General features: G+C 44.1%; 1 protein-coding gene across 1 annotated transcript in view; it reads left to right on the plus strand.

Annotated features, from left to right (window-relative positions):
* The first annotated feature begins 3,213 nt into the window (after positions 1–3,213).
* CLN8 (CLN8 transmembrane ER and ERGIC protein) overlaps positions 3,214–15,769 on the plus strand; it is a 57,335-nt gene continuing 44,779 nt past the window's right edge. The window contains exon 1 of the mRNA XM_086381008.1: positions 3,214–3,455. The gene's annotated coding sequence lies outside the window, so the exon portion shown is untranslated. The remainder of the gene's footprint in view (positions 3,456–15,769) is intronic.

Here is a 15,769-nt window from a genome sequence, read left to right on the forward strand (position 1 = left end):
TCGGTGGTGCTGGTCAAATGCAAGGCTTCTGGGTTAGAAAACCCCGTTACTCCCACACAGGAGATGCGTGGGCACTGGGGTACGGCCCCGTCACCACCTTCCACGGGGCCGTGCAGGGCTGCAGGTGGGGGCTGTGTGTGCTGCGCTGGCTGCACAGCTGGGGACAGTGGATGAGGGGCCTGGGCTCATCAACAGCTCAGGAGGGAAGCCCTGGGCCCGTAGGAGACCCTGCCTCACCCTGGAGACCGTGGACAGCGGGCCGGGCCCTGACTGATGGCCCCGGAAGCGGCAGCGGGCTTCGTTGTCTTGGCACACCCGACACGGGGAGGGCAGGGGCATGGCTGGTCCCCAGGGAGCCTTCACGGCTGTGAGTGTCGTTCTGAAACAAGACACTCAGGGTACATGCTGAGGTCATTTGGCAACGAGGTTGTTTTTTTTGCTCTCCATTTCCTTTTTTCTGTGTCAAACCACACTTTGCCCCGTGAGTTCCTTCCTATGGTCACGGACAAGGTCAAGTCTGCTGGGCCACGAGATCTGTGCCACAGGGGAGTCTGGACCCCGCCTGGTCCGCTGGCCGAGCCGGCAAGGCCCGCCCCCCCGCACCACGCTGAGAGAGCGCTCGGGCGGAGCCCCTGTGCTCACAGGTGACTTTCCTTCACCAGCATTAGAATCTTATTGTCAGGGATCTCTGACCTTCTGTGGTCCCCTTCCCCAAATTCTCTACCTCCAGCCTTTCTAGATGATCCTTCGCTCACTAAGAATATTGGATATTGTAATTCTGTAAAATCTTAGGGGAAAATTCAAATATTTAGCTCTAGTAAGAGCTTCCCTGATAGTTGGTAAGGGATAGCTCAGTTGGTAAGGAATCTGCCTGCAACGCAGGAGACCCCAGCTCGATTCCTGGGTCAGGAACATCCACTGGAGAAGGTTGACTACCCACTCCTGTATTCTTGGGCTTCCCTGGTGGCTCAGCTGGTTAAGAATCTGCCTGCAATGCAGGAGACCTGGGTTCAATCCCTGGGTTGGGAAGATCCCCTGGAGAAGGGAAAGGCTACCCACTCCAGTATTCTGGCCTGGAGAATTCCATGGACTATATAGTCCATGGGTCGCAAAGAGTTGGATATGACTTGAGCAACTTTCACTTCACTTCAGTAAGAGCTTGTTTTAACTGCACTCAAAGAAGAAAGCAGTTTTGTAAGATATTAAACCACAGAAAGTTGTAGAACCTCCCGCAGCCCTCACCCCACAGCATTTTCCCCAGGAAAATAGTGTCAGGTCGTCTTCACTTGAAACGGGACAATGAGGCATCCAGCGCTGAGACAGGGGCCTGGTGTTGGAGCTTAGCCGTTGCCTGCACACACCAAGGCTGCACCCTCCATGATAACCATGAAGAAACAGGACAGGCGCCTTCATCTGAATTAAGTAGCCAAGGCCCAGCAAATCTGCTTTGCATATTTATGCATAATAAGGAGCTGCCCAGGGCCAACAACTTGAGTAACAAATCGTCACAGTAGAGAGGGCTACAGGGGTATTTTTGGCTGCAGGCAGATGGAACTGGATTCACCAGATCATAATGATGCAAAGAACTGACTCATTAGAAAAGACCCTGATGCTGGGAAAGATTGAAGGCAGGAGAGGGGGACGACAGAGGATGAGATGGTTGGATGGCATCACTGACTCAATAAACATGAGTTTGAGCAGACTCTGGGAGTTGGTGAAGGACAGGGAGGCCTGGCATGCTGCAGTCCTTGGGGTCGCCAAGAGTCGGACTCAACTGAGCAATGAACGACTGAACAAGAGGTGAAGAGCAGTGCAATGCGAGGCTAGTCCACCAGAGGGCAGTAGCCCCCACCCAGGGCTCAGCTGTAAACACTGAGGTTAAACCAATCTTTAAGTTAAACACGGAAAGCCAGGGTCATTTTTATATTGATCTTTGTTCAAGGATGTTGAATAAACAGGGATTGGTAAAACAGTGTTATACTTCAACATGTAAACAGTCTGAGACAAGCTGTCACAAAGTTACCATCACCCTGGAAGCAGGAAATGAGATTTATATTCTGTAACCAGCAGTTGTCTGATCTAACAGGAGAAGCGAACCCCATGTTGGATTAGCAAGGACATCCGTAGCTTTGGGTTACATATTTAAGATTTAATTCTTGTTTTAACTCAAACTATTTTATTATTTCAAGTTCACATTTATGTTTCAAATGTCTTAGTCATTCTACACATCAGGGAAGAAAAGGAAATAGAGGAAGAGGGGGTGATTTAGGCACAAAACGGGAAAAGTGATGAGAACCCCAGTCCTGCTGCACCACAGCCCACGCTGGTCTCGGGGCAGGAGGTTAACAGGCACCTTTTCTCCTAATGCGGTTGCTTTGTTCCTGTAGAAGCGGAAAAATCAAAACTCGTGAGGGATTGTGCTGGGCCTTCAAGTAAGGAGGTGACAGAGCTGAGTGAGGCCCCCGCAGGTGCTCAGCACACCCCCACAGCTGGTCCTGAAGCCTTGCCCCCCAAAACCACCTCCTCCACCATCTGAGAGCCTGCACACGCGTGTGTACACACACACACACACCCCACACCCCACACCCCCTCCCCCAGGGCTCTGACAGTGCAACCAAGACTGAATTGTTACCGACGACTGACTGGCTACCACAGTTTAAGAATGTTCGTCTCCAAACATTCATCTCACATTTCTCTAGTCAGTTTGAAGCAAGTGTACAAAGTAATGTCCAATTCACCATTCTAAACACAAAACATATGCACTATTCACTGCCTGATTTAGAGGCAGCTTACCAAAATAAAAAACCCCGGAAACCCAGCCCGACTGGATTCAAAGGATTTGCCCAACCCACACGCTGGCCAAGACTTAAAGAAAATACACCCAGATCCTCAAATCGTCTCTGCAGTATCTTTAGGTGCAATAATCAGCATCCGGTTAAAAACTTGTTGGCAGAGATAATAACAGGGAAAAGTACCAAAACCCAGGAGATAAGAACAGACACTAGAAACAGTTCCATGGGAATTCCAGAAGTCAGAGTTAGGAGATACGTTCCCTAAAAGTACACATGATTCTGTGTTGAGAGCAGATGGAATCTCACTAGAGAAGTGAAAATCATATATATGGAACTAGAAATTCTAGAAAGAAAACATGTAATGACCCAAACTGAGAATTCTAAGCAGATCATATATCACAGAGGAGAGGAATTTATAGAAAGGAAACACGCGAGAAAAGAGGATGTGGGGCAGAGGAGAGTAGATTGAACACTCCCAGAACTGGGGTCCCTCGAGGAGAGGCAAAAACGACTCCGCAGAACCCAATCGAAGATGTGAAGCCTCAGGAAGCGCCTGGGCCGCTGAGCCGGTGAATGGGGAGAAGCCGCGGGCACCGTGCAGGACGCCGGGCTCAGAGCTGCTGCTGCTGGGGTCGGTGCAAATAGAGAAGGCGGGAGCAGAAGGTACTGGGGGGCGCAGGAGGGGCCCGCTAACGTGCTTCCTGTCCCCCCCACCCCAGGGCCGGCTCTTCAGGGGGAGCTGGGGGTGTCCCCTGCTGGGGGTGAGCCCACCGGCCCTCAGCAGGCCTGCACGCCCCTGGGCGGGGGCAGTGCGGGGGGGGGGGGGGGCGCTTTCCAAACACTGGCCTTTCCTTGCTACCCTCCCTCCTCTTGCTTCTCTTGCTCCCGGTCCGCACCCCGCCCCGCCCCGCCCCGCCCCGCCCCGAGGTCTTGCTGGCGCTTCCCTCAGGGGTGCGGAGCTGGTGCACCCAGCATTTTGATCACAAAGCAAAACTACTTTAAGGTTCCGTGTTTGCCAGGGGCTGGGGTTGGGGGGAAGTGAGTGTTTCAACGGGGGAGAGGGTCCATTTGGGAAGATGGAAAGTTCTGGGGATGAGGCTGGTGATGGATGGCACGTGGGAGGGGCGCGCCATGGGAGAAGGTGCAGGGATGGGATGGGGTGTGCGGGGCTTTGTGAGGAGCCCAGGCCGCAGGGAGGCGGGACGGTGAGCAATCAGATGCCCGTTCTGACAGCCCGCCCGGGGAGAAAAGAGCAGGGTGACCTGTGAGTGCAAAGGCTCTCTCTAAAGCCTCAGGAGGAAACATCTCAGGGAAAACCAAACATCTTCACGGCCCCCAGCCTGGCACAGGAGGTGCCCAGTATCCTGGATGAAGCGCTGGTTCTCGAGGTGGTCCAAGGGCGGGTGGGAACGGATGTCCAGACGCAGCGCCCTGCAACTGGGAGTAAGTTGACTCTGAACAGAGCGCAGAGACAGTGTGGGCGCTGCAAGCACAGTGAGCTGACCCCTGAAGGGCCAGGGGGAGGCCACGGGTTCCTGGATCCGTAGCCTATTTCTGTAGCCTCAAGACAAAATTCCTGCTTAAGGGTGGCGTTCCTTTCATATGTATGGAGCTATCTGGGGCTGCTCCTGCTTGTTTTATTGTTCACATGCTAATCCCCTGCTTACCCTAATAGAAGGCGGATGAGGGAATGGCTGTCTCTCACTTCCCCCCAGCTCCTCGGTGCTTACTGGGCAGAAAGTAGCTGATGGCTTCCAAGGAGCTGGCTTTCTTTCATCTGGGCTCAGAAATTTGCATTTTGAAGAGGCATGTTTCCTGCTAGAGCACAGAGCAGAAAATATTTCATTTCACATTCCCTCCCCACGGTCGGAAATTCAAGCACATTGGGAGACATTGCATGACCACTGTTTGTTTTTATCCCGGGACGCTGGGAGGCTCCTCCCAGATCAGGTGAAAGTTCTGCACTGATACGTCACTCTAGGTGTTAATTTCCAGATTAGGCCCATTGGTAGAGAATACAAGATTCTCTGGATCCTCTTTCTTCTAACCTAATAGGATCCAAGAGATATTTCCCTTGTTGCCTCTTCTCATACCTTGAATCACACTATTGCAATTATTCCACATTATAAATACGATCTGGTTTTTCAAGATGTTTAGCCATATAAAATAAACAGATTACAACAGCTAATAATGTTGTTAAAATTACAAGTAGGATTTTAAGCCATGAGCTTCCATAACCAAACCATCTTCCTAAAAGATCACCAAGGCTAGGAAGTGAATCATCAGGCAGCAATCTGATTTTTCATGTGAGTCATTAAATGTGTTACCTCAGAGGATTCTTCTGGTATGTAAACACAACATTCAGTTTGAATTACAGCACAGTTGCCTCCCTGAGATGCTGTAAGAATATCAAGGGCCATACGATTTTGTAATACAGCTTTTCTCATCATAAAGACCTCAGAATTTAGTAGGCTAGTAGCCTAGTTGCTATCATTTAATGTCTTTTGAGTGAATTTTGTTAAGTCTTCAATGTAAGAAATAACATTTTCCAATCCTACTGAAGGCACAAAAATAGCTGCTAAGTGATCATACCGGTGAAGTACAGATCTCTTGGTCAATCGGGCTCATATTGATGGTAAATATACTAGAGTCACATCTGAGTTTGTACATAAGTAGCCTTGAGCCCAAGGGAATCCTAAAGGACACCTTCCTAGCCAGCCTGGTTGGTGGAAGCCAGGGTCATAGATTGGACCCACAAAGCCATTGAGTCCCGTTAGGTGCCAGCCAGTATATTTCTGGACATCTGACCAAATCTGTTCCATACCAGTCACCGTCTTTAAGAGAAATGCTAAATTGGTTGTTGTCGTAAGGCACTTAGCCTAATTTTCTAGTGTTATTAGGTTGATTATCTTTGGTATGGTTTAATTGTTCCCAGCATGGGGGGCCTTTAGGCTTAGACAACCATAGCCTGGTGTTAGCCAGATAAATACATTCCCAAACTGAGGAAGTGTCCCTCCTAATAGTCTAGAGTTTACTTTTTTTGACTGGAATTTAGCCTTTGTTCTGACTGAGAGTAACCTTAAGGGAAAATTCATATTTATGGCCAGGGTTAGAATAAGTATGTTTGATTGGCCAAGTGAGTGGGTCCCATCTAGTGATGTCAGTACCAGCCCAGACAGAACTATAATTTCTTTCTTCCAAAATAAACTTTATAAGAGCCATCCAATCAGAGCCTTGGAGGAGAGAAACCCATCAAGGTAAACCAGAAGTACTGGATGCAGGTAATTGACCCAATAATTTTATTAATTTCTAAAATTTGCATAAGATCATGCCCATGATAGAAAAACATTTGATTCATGTGCAAGAGTCCAAAAAACTAAGGAGAAAACTTGTGAACAATCATGCGGATCAGGTGCAGGGTCACTTGGGTCAGCTATCTACTTCTGATGTCATCTTCCTCTCATCCTGGTGATGGCGTGTCCTTATTATCAGAGTGTTATTTTAAGGTGGGTTTGAGGTTAGCAGTTCTCTCTGTAGACCAGTCTGGTGCAGGAGCCCTTTTTAGGTGGGAGATATCAATCCAAGAGTCAATTCCCTTTAGTTTTGCTGCACATGAGATAGTTAAAATAACCTGATAAGGGCCCTTCAATGTAGGCTGGAGGGAGTCCTTTGAATGATATCTCTTTTAGTATACATAATCTCCTGGTTGTAGGTCATGGGACATCTGATCTTCATTTGAGGACAGATTACTACAGTAAGTTTCAGAAACAAATTTAAAATGATTTGTCAATACTTTGGCTAAGTCCTTTCAATAATGTATCTCCCTTAAGTAATATAGGATCATGTTCATCCAGTCGCATTGGTCTCCCTGTAATAATCTCGAAGGGAAACAAATGATGTTTGCCAAAAGGAATGGCTCTGAGGTTGAAGAGAACCAACGAAATAGCCTTAGGCCAAGGGAAGGAATAAGCATCCATCATTTTAGCCAACTGAGTTTTCATTGTTCCATTTGCCCTTTCCACTAACCCAGAAGACTAGGGGTGATGGAATGGAATGGAACAATGGAAATGTTGCATAATTGACCAAATTTTACACATTTCCTTAAGTTTGTCCAGAAAAACAGGTCCCTCTGTCACTGTGTAGTTCAGAGAGAATTCCCCAGATGGGAATCACTCTAAAAGCAGCTTCCCTACTGATTGTGCCTTGGCCCTTCTGCATGGTTGAAGATTTGAGTACAATGTAGCTAAGAAACTTGGAATATATAACATTTTAGTATAATCTCTAGAATTATGCCTGATAACCTTCTATCGGGACTTGTCAGATGTTAGGGATTCCATATAAGTTATGAAATATCTGTACTAATGGTATTCATCTATCACAACCTAAAGTTTACTTTCAATCACTTGACAATGTTTTTGAATTAAAAATATCAAATAAACTTAGCTTAACATTAATCTCTGAGTTTCCTCAGAGGTACTTCCTTGAAGCATCCATCGCAGTCAGCTGGAGCCTGAAAAGCCTAGTTCTATTTTGATATTTGGGAATTTTGTTAGAAATATCAAAAGGATTTTAAAACACAGGATCAGAGGTCACTGAAACAATACCTCTCCATTTAACCAAGGTCACAGAGAAAATAAATACGCATCATTTAAGGACACAGAAACTCAGTTCATTCAGTCCTTTTGTTAACCTTTGTGAAGTCAGGTTTTCCATTAGAGTCCTTTAATTTCTTACCCAGTTCAGAAATTTTTATTTATCCAAAAGTCCTTTCTATAAATTTTCTTGAAGAGGAAGCATTTTTGCAAAAAACTTGATTAGTGCTGTGACAAGTCTTTAAGATAGTAACTTGAATTATGACTGATAACATCTTACCCAGACATACCAGAATTGTAGGAATTCCATATAGTTTCTAGGATATCTATATTAGAAACATTTACCATACAGTGTAACCCATGATTTATTACTTCCCATGTATTATTACACTTCCCATGTATTCTGCATACAAAATGAACCGAATTAGTGTTATATCTCTCTTTGGGATGTTTCAGGAACCCTCTGAAGCTTCCCAAAGTTAGCTGGAAGTCAAAAGGGCTTCATTAGAATGATTTAGGAAGTTTTGTCAACAAATACCAAAGAGCTTTAGAACACTCAGGCTAGGTCATTGTGAAACAGTAGCCGTTCACTTAGCCAAAGTAACAATAAAGAATTTTAGAGGCAAATGCATAATGCATCATTTAAGAGGTAAATAAACTTAAATCTATTATCAAAGGCAGTCCAACACCTGAGAATCTGTGTCCCTTAACAGAGAAAAGTCAAATTCTCTCTGAAAAGTTTTGGCACCAGCTTACTTTTAAATTCATTTAAAGGTAAACCTAATTAAATTTATTTTAAACTTCGTCCTAACCATGCACAAAACTCTTTTCTCAGGGTCCACTTTCCACACACCTTCTTATCACTTTTTTACCCATTACTTTGTTCTCCATCCTGAAATAGCCACCTGTCAGTCAGACCTACTTCCTTTTCCCTTCATAAAATGCAGTTCCATTCTTCATACCTTCTTTACTGAAAACACACATCTTATTTTCCTTAATCAACCAACAACTGACCTTTATATTAGCATTCTATAGATTGGTGAGCATAAATACCAGTGATAATTTCTAAAAACATTTGCTTTCTTATAGAGAACATCTCAAGTGATACCAAACATTTTCATTAATATTCTCACTTTTAATTTTTTATATTTTTTAGTAACTGATACATCTTTTAAATAAATAAACTTTCATCACTTAGCTGAAATTGGCACAGCTTTAGAATCTTAGGTTACCGAACATCTGGAAAGATCATTTTACTTAGACATTTCTAAAATATGCTTACTTTAAAGTTTTTATCCCAGTTTTTATTTTATTTACATTTACCTGGAAGTTTCTTCATGTCCAGTTATTTTCTTGCAAGAGATTAGTAAAGTCTTATTTATTAAACCTAGGAACAATAAAGTATTATACTTACATTTGATGACTCTTAATAACATCTATATTAATTTAGATCCACAAACATAAAAATTAATATCAGGTTTCAACTTAATATTGAATATTTCCCAGTCCACGTGAACCTGAAAGTCATCTTGGCCAGTTTTCTTCAAATGTAAGCATTTTTTATTAAAATTAAATAGAGCTCCTTATAAATCCAATTCTAATAATATCTTTTAGAAGTAGAGATATCATATATGTATAATGTGTACACGACAAAAGCAATGAGATCTCATGGCTTTAGCTATGAACCGGGTATTACAATATTAATATAAACTTACTAGTTAACAGTTGGAAGACCTTAAAGTTGCTTGTTCAGATGATCAAGGCTTACTATCTATAAGGTTTGGCTGAGGGAACATTCTCAGCAGTTTTGATTTAAAACTGCCATTTTTTTTCTTGGTTTCCCAGGACTTGTCTGCTTAACTGGGCTTAGTCTCAGCTCCTGGAGGCCTGTATTCATATTCTGGTTTACCTACTTGCAAGACAAAGACAGTTATTTAGTTTTACAAAGAACAGTTCTGTCACCTGAAGTTACTAAAATCAGTGGCAAGATTTTTAATAAAACTGAAATTTAATTTACAAAGTTCTGTTTTATAACTTTCGAGTTTTAATTTATCATATCTTCAAAGGTTTGGATAAGGCATTTAGCAAAGACTTTTCTGAGTTTATAAATTAAACCAAAGCAAAAAAACTTTTTTTTATTAACCCTTGCCTGTTAATTCCCAGTTTACTTATTTTATGACTCAAGTAACTACTGGTATCCTCAGCACATTTAGTTAATATTTCCTTAGTGGCAAACTATATGCCTTGTCTTTCCCACTATATAATTAAACAAGAGCTGTAACCACCTTATATAAAGCCCATTTAAATATACCAATTTATATACATTTATCTAAATTCCGCCAACTTCTATGCCTTTGACTTTAGTTTTCATAAGGATCCAGTCAACAAACGTTGATCTTCGGAGAGAGTTTAGAAGCTTTTGTTGTTGTTGCTTGTCTGTTTTACCCACTTCTGTGTATAAGGCTCTTCTTAAATGAAGAAAGTAGGGAAAACCACTAGACCATTCAGGTATGACCTAAATCGAACCCCTTATGATTATACAGTGGAAGTGAGAAATAGATTTAAGGCCCTAGATCTGATAGATAGAGTGCCTGATGAACTATGGAATGAGGTTCGTGACATTGTACAGGAGACAGGGATCAAGACCATCCCCATGGAAAAGAAATGCAAAGAAGCAAAATGGCTGTCTGGGGAGGCCTTACAAATAGCTGTGAAAAGAAGAGAAGCAAAAAGCAAAGGAGAAAAGGAGAGATATAAGCATCTGAATGCAGAGTTCCAAAGAATAGCAAGAAGAGATAAGAAAGCCTTCTTCAGCGATCAATGCAAAGAAATAGAGGAAAACAACAGAATGGGAAAGACTAGAGATCTCTTCAAGAAAATCAGAGATACCAAGGGAACATTTCATGCAAAGTTGGGCTCGATAAAGGACAGAAATGGTATGGACCTAACAGAAGCAGAAGATATTAAGAAGAGGTGGCAAGAATACACAGAAGAACTGTACAAAAAAGATCTTCACGACCCAGATAATCATGACAGTGTGATCACTCATCTAGAGCCAGACATCCTGGAATGTGAAGTCAAGTGGGCCTTAGAAAGCATCACTACACACAAAGCTAGTGGAGGTGATGGAATTCCAGTTGAGCTATTCCAAATCCTGAAAGATGATGCTGTGAAAGTGCTGCACTCAATATGCCAGCAAATTTGGAAAACTCAGCAGTGGCCACAGGACTGGAAAAGGTCAGTTTTCATTCCAATCCCAAAGAAAGGCAATGCCAAAAAGTGCTCAGACTACCACACAATTGCACTCATCTCACATACTAGTAAAGTCATGCTCAAAATTCTCCAAGCCAGGCTTCAGCAATATGTGAACCGTGAACTTCCTGATGTTCAAGCTGGTTTTAGAAAAGGCAGAGGCACCAGAGATCAAATTGCCAACATCTGCTGGATCATGGAAAAAGCAAGAGAGTTCCAGAAAAACATCTATCTCTGCTTTATTGACTATGCCAAAGCCTTTGACTGTGTGGATCACAATAAACTGTGGAAAATTCTTCAAGAGATGGGAATACCAGACCACCTGACCTGCCTCTTGAGAAATCTGTATGCAGGTCAGGAAGCAACATTTAGAACTGGACATGGAACAACAGACTGGTTCCAAATAGGAAAAGGAGTACGTCAAGGCAGTATATTGTCACCCTGTTTATTTAACTTATGTGCAGAGTACATCATGAGAAACGCTGGGCTGGAAGAAACACAAGCTGGAATCAAGATTGCCGGGAGAAATATCAATACCTCAGATATGCAGATGACACCACCCTTATGGCAGAAAGTGAAGAGGAACTCAAAAGTCTCTTGATGAAAGTGAAGGAGGAGAGTGAAAAAGTTGGCTTAAAGCTCAACATTCAGAAAACAAAGATCATGGCAGCTGGTCCCATCACTTCATGGGAAATAGATGGGGAAACAGTGGAAACAGTGTCAGACTTTATTTTTGGGGGCTCCAAAATCACTGCAGATGGTGACTATAGCCATGAAATTAAAAGACACTTAATCCTTCGAAGGAAAGTTAAGACCAACCTAGATAGCATATTCAAAAGCAGAGACATTACTTTGCCAACAAAGGTCCGTCTAGTCAAGGCTGTGGTTTTTCCTGTGGTCATGTATGGATGTGAGAGTTGGACTGTGAAGAAGGCTGAGCGCCAAAGAATTGATGCTTTTGAACTGTGGTGTTGGAGAAGACTCTTGAGAGTCCCTTGGACTGCAAGGAGATCCAGCCAGTCCATTCTGAAGGAGATCAGCCCTGGGATTTCTTTGGAAGGAATGATGCTAAAGCTGAAACTCCAGTACTTTGGCCACCTCATGCAAAGAGTTGACTCATTGGAAAAGACTCTGATGCTGGGAGGGATTGGGGACAAGAGGAGAAGGGGACGACAGAGGATGAGACGGCTGGATGACATCACTGACTCGATGGACATGAGTCTGATTGAACTCCGGGAGTTGGTGATGGACAGGGAGGCCTGGCGTGCTTCGATTCGTGGGGTCGCAAAGAGTCAGACACAACTGAGCGACTGATCTGATCTGATCCCCAGTCAGGTAAAGCCCAGGAAGTCAGGCCCTTTGGCCTAACTGTCCCAAAATAATTGGTCAGATAGCTCAATGTAAATTTTTCTGGCCCCTTAAACAGATAACTTAAAACTGGGGTAAATAGAACAGGCTTGTTTAGCTTTTAATGTCAGAGACCAGTAGGGGTTCCTCAGGCTCATTAGCTTTGTTGCTGTTCAATCAAAGGGACTCTGCTACCTCAGGGACGGCAGCGCATCAGGCCGCCCTGTCCTTCACCATCTCCAGAGTTTGCTCAAACTCGTGTCCATTGAGTGGATGATGCCATCCCACCCTCTCATCCTCTGCCACTCACCCCCTTCTCCTCCTGCCCTCAGTCTTTCCCAGCATCAGGGTCTTTTCCAGAGAGTCTGATTTGGGATGCAGTAAGCAGCAGGGAGCAGAAGCTGGAAGCAAGGCCTTAGTTTCCCAGACCCGGAGTCCTAACCGCTGGACCCTGGAGCCAGCAGTTAGGGTTAAGGTCCCTAGTCTTGCCTGCCTAGTCGAGAGGCAGAAGGTAAAGAGTAAAGTAAAAAGTTTATTGAAAACAAAACTACATTCAGAAATGAACACTGGTGAGCTCAGAGTCTCACCTTTGGGAAGTTTAAATCCTTTATCAGGGGCCAGTTTCCAGGTCTTTGTCTTCCCTCAGGCCAGTACTCTTGCTTTGTCTCCGCCTCTCCGCCCCGCCCCCTGTGCTCCCCCACCACACCCCCCCCCCCCCACCCCCGCTGTAAGTTTGTGTCAGGACCTTCCCCAGGGTGGATCTCTAAGCAAGGCTTCTGGAAGGAGCAAGACTCACTGTGGCCTGGCATTATCCTCTGATTTTTGACTCCAGCAAACCTTTTTGTGCTTGTATAGTGTCTCCCTTATCCTAAAAAGGGGGAACCGGTATTATTCCCTTAATCTTTTACTCAGACAGGGTTTTGCCTCTCTTTGTCCTTGCCATAATTATTTCCTTGAGATGTTTGCAAGACTGGCTATTTACCCTGATTCTACTGTTTCTTCCTTTTTGGAGAACAAACAGGAAGCTGTAAATTCCTCAACTGGACCCCACCTATCTCTTGCCTCAGGAAGTGCAAAAAGGAGGTTGGCTGATTGCAAATGTCCAACCTAGAGCCACTATCTACCAAGTCAGCTTCTGGGACCAGGTGGCCAAAGTACTGGAGCATCAGCTTCTGCATCAGTCCTTCCAATGAGTATTTAGGGTTGATTTCCTTAGGATTGACTGGTTTGATCTCCTTGCAGTCCAGGGGACTCTTGAGAGGCTTCTCCAACAACGAGGTTCAAAAGCATCAATTCTTCGGTGCTCAGCTTTCTTTATGGGCCAACTCTCACATCCGTACATGACTAGTGGAAAAACCATAGCTTTGACAAGACAGACCTTTGTTGGCAGTGATGTCTCTGCTTTCTAATGTCATAGCTTTTTTCCAAGGAGCAAGTGTCTTTTAATTTCGTGACTGCAATCGCTATCTGCAGTGATTTTGGAGCCCAAGAAAATAAACTGACCCTGTTTCCAATGTTTCCCCATCTATTTGCCATGAAGTGATGGGACCAGATGCCATGATTTAGTTTTCTGAATTTTGAGATTTAAGCCAGCTTTTTCACTCTCCTCTTTCACCTTCTTCAAGAGGCTCTTTAATTTCTCTTCGATTACTGCCATTAGGGTGGTATCGTCTGCATATCTGAGGTTATTGATATTTTTCCTGGCAATCCTGATTCCAGCTTGAGCTTCATCTAGCCTGGCATTTTGCATGATGTACTCTGCATATAAGTTGAATACGCAGGGTGACAATATAGAGCCTTGACGTACCCCTTTTCCTATTTGGAACCAGTCTGTTGTTCCATGCCCAATTCTAACTGTGGCTTCTTGACCTGCATACAGGTTTCTCAGGAGGCAGATCAGGTGGTCTGGTATTCCCATCTCTTTAAGAATTTTCCACACTTTGTTGTGATCCATACAGTCAAAGGCTTTAGTGTAGTCAATGAAGCAGAAGTAGATGTCTTTCTGGACTTCCCTTGGTTTATCTAAGATCCAGCGGATGTTGGCAGTTTGATCCCTGGTTCCTCTGCCTGTTGTAGATCCAGCTGAACATCTGGAAGTTCTCAGTTCATGTACTGTTAAAGCCTAGCTCCCAGGATTTTGAGCATTACCTTTCTATTGTATGTGAAATGAGTGCAATTGTGCAGTAGTTTGAACTTTCTTTGGCATTGCTTTTCTTTGAGATTGGGCTTCCCTGGTGGCTCAAATGGTAGAGAATCTGCCTGCAATACAGGAGACCTGGGTTCATTCCGGGGGTCTCGAAGATCCCCTAGAGAAGGAAATGGCAACTCACTCCAGTATTCTTGCCTGGAGAATTCCATAGACAGAGGAGCCTGGCTGGCTACAGTCCATTGGGTTGCAAAGAGCTGGGCCTAACTGAGTGACTAACACTTTCTTTGGGATTGGAATGAAAGCTGATCTCTTCCAATAGTGTACAAGTGTCATGTCTTATCTATTTCCCCGTTCTAAATAGCCACACAAAGAATTATTTATTCATTTTAGGTAACTCCTTAAAAATTTGTTTTTGTTTTACCTCATTGGTATAATGGCTAGACTTTTTTCCCCCAAGTTTTTTCTTGATATTCCTAATTGCTCTTATTAGCATCCATAAGGAGAAGGCAATGGCACTCCACTCCAGTGCTCTTGCCTGGAAAATCTCATCGACAGAGGAGCCTGGTAGGCCGCAATCCATGGGGTCACTAAGAGTCCGACGCGACTGAGCGACTTCACTTTAACTTTTCACTTGCATGCGTTGGAGAAGGAAATGGCAACCCACTCCAGTGTTCTTGCCTGGAGAATCCCAAGGAAGGGGGAGCCTGGTGGGCTGCCGTCTATGGGGTCTCACAGAGTCGGACACGACTGAAGTGACTTAGCAGCAGCAGCAGCATCTGTAAGGCCCATTGAGGGGAAGGCCACAATGAAGCTTCCTCAACTGATTTTTCTCATTCAAGAAAAAGTTCTTAGGTTAATTTGACTTTTGTTTTAACTATAACTATATCATACTTTTGCTTTAGCATCAAAACAGTTGTTTACAATGACAATGCTCTAAATTTAATAATTTATTAGTTTCTCTAATTTTCAAAGAATCCATCATTTGGCCACCAATAAATTATAGCTCCTCAGAGATGCAAATGATTGAGAAGGCAAAAAGATCTTTTATAGGCCTTACACACACACACACACACAAGAACAAACTAGGAAGGTCAGACACAACATTTACAACTCAAAGACACAGAGCATCCCCAACTTCCCCCTAGAAGCCCTAGTTTAAGGTTTTACCAAGCTGGCTTTTTAATTTTGAACATTTAAAGAGCCCCTCAATAGTTAAGGTAAGATTTAATTTCTCCAGTTAACTATGTACTTGCAAGATTGAGTTCCGTTCCTTAACCCATTTCAGTTCAGTTCAGTTCAGTTCAGTCGCTAACTAGTTGGAGTCACAAAGCTCCCATTCTGTTTTAAGTGGCCCCAGGGTGACTTTTGTGGTTATTCCTGTAAGATTTGTTGGGAAGAGTGGTTTTTCTCTCTGCATCATCATTCAGTTCAGTTCAGTCGCTCAGTCATGTCCGACTTGAGACTTCGAGACCCCATGAATCACAGCACGCCAGGCCTCCCTGTCCATCACCAACTCCCGGAGTTCAATCAGACTCACGTCCATCCAGTCAGTGATGCCATCCAGCCATCTCATCCTCTGTCATCCCCTTCTCCTCCTGCCCCCAATCCCTCCCAGCATCAGAGTCTTTTCCAATGAG

This window comes from Bos grunniens, chromosome 27 (genome assembly GCF_055505025.1).
Source record: "Bos grunniens cultivar Pamir isolate PY7600 chromosome 27, Bosgru_T2T1.0, whole genome shotgun sequence".
Lineage (NCBI taxonomy): Eukaryota > Metazoa > Chordata > Mammalia > Artiodactyla > Bovidae > Bos > Bos grunniens.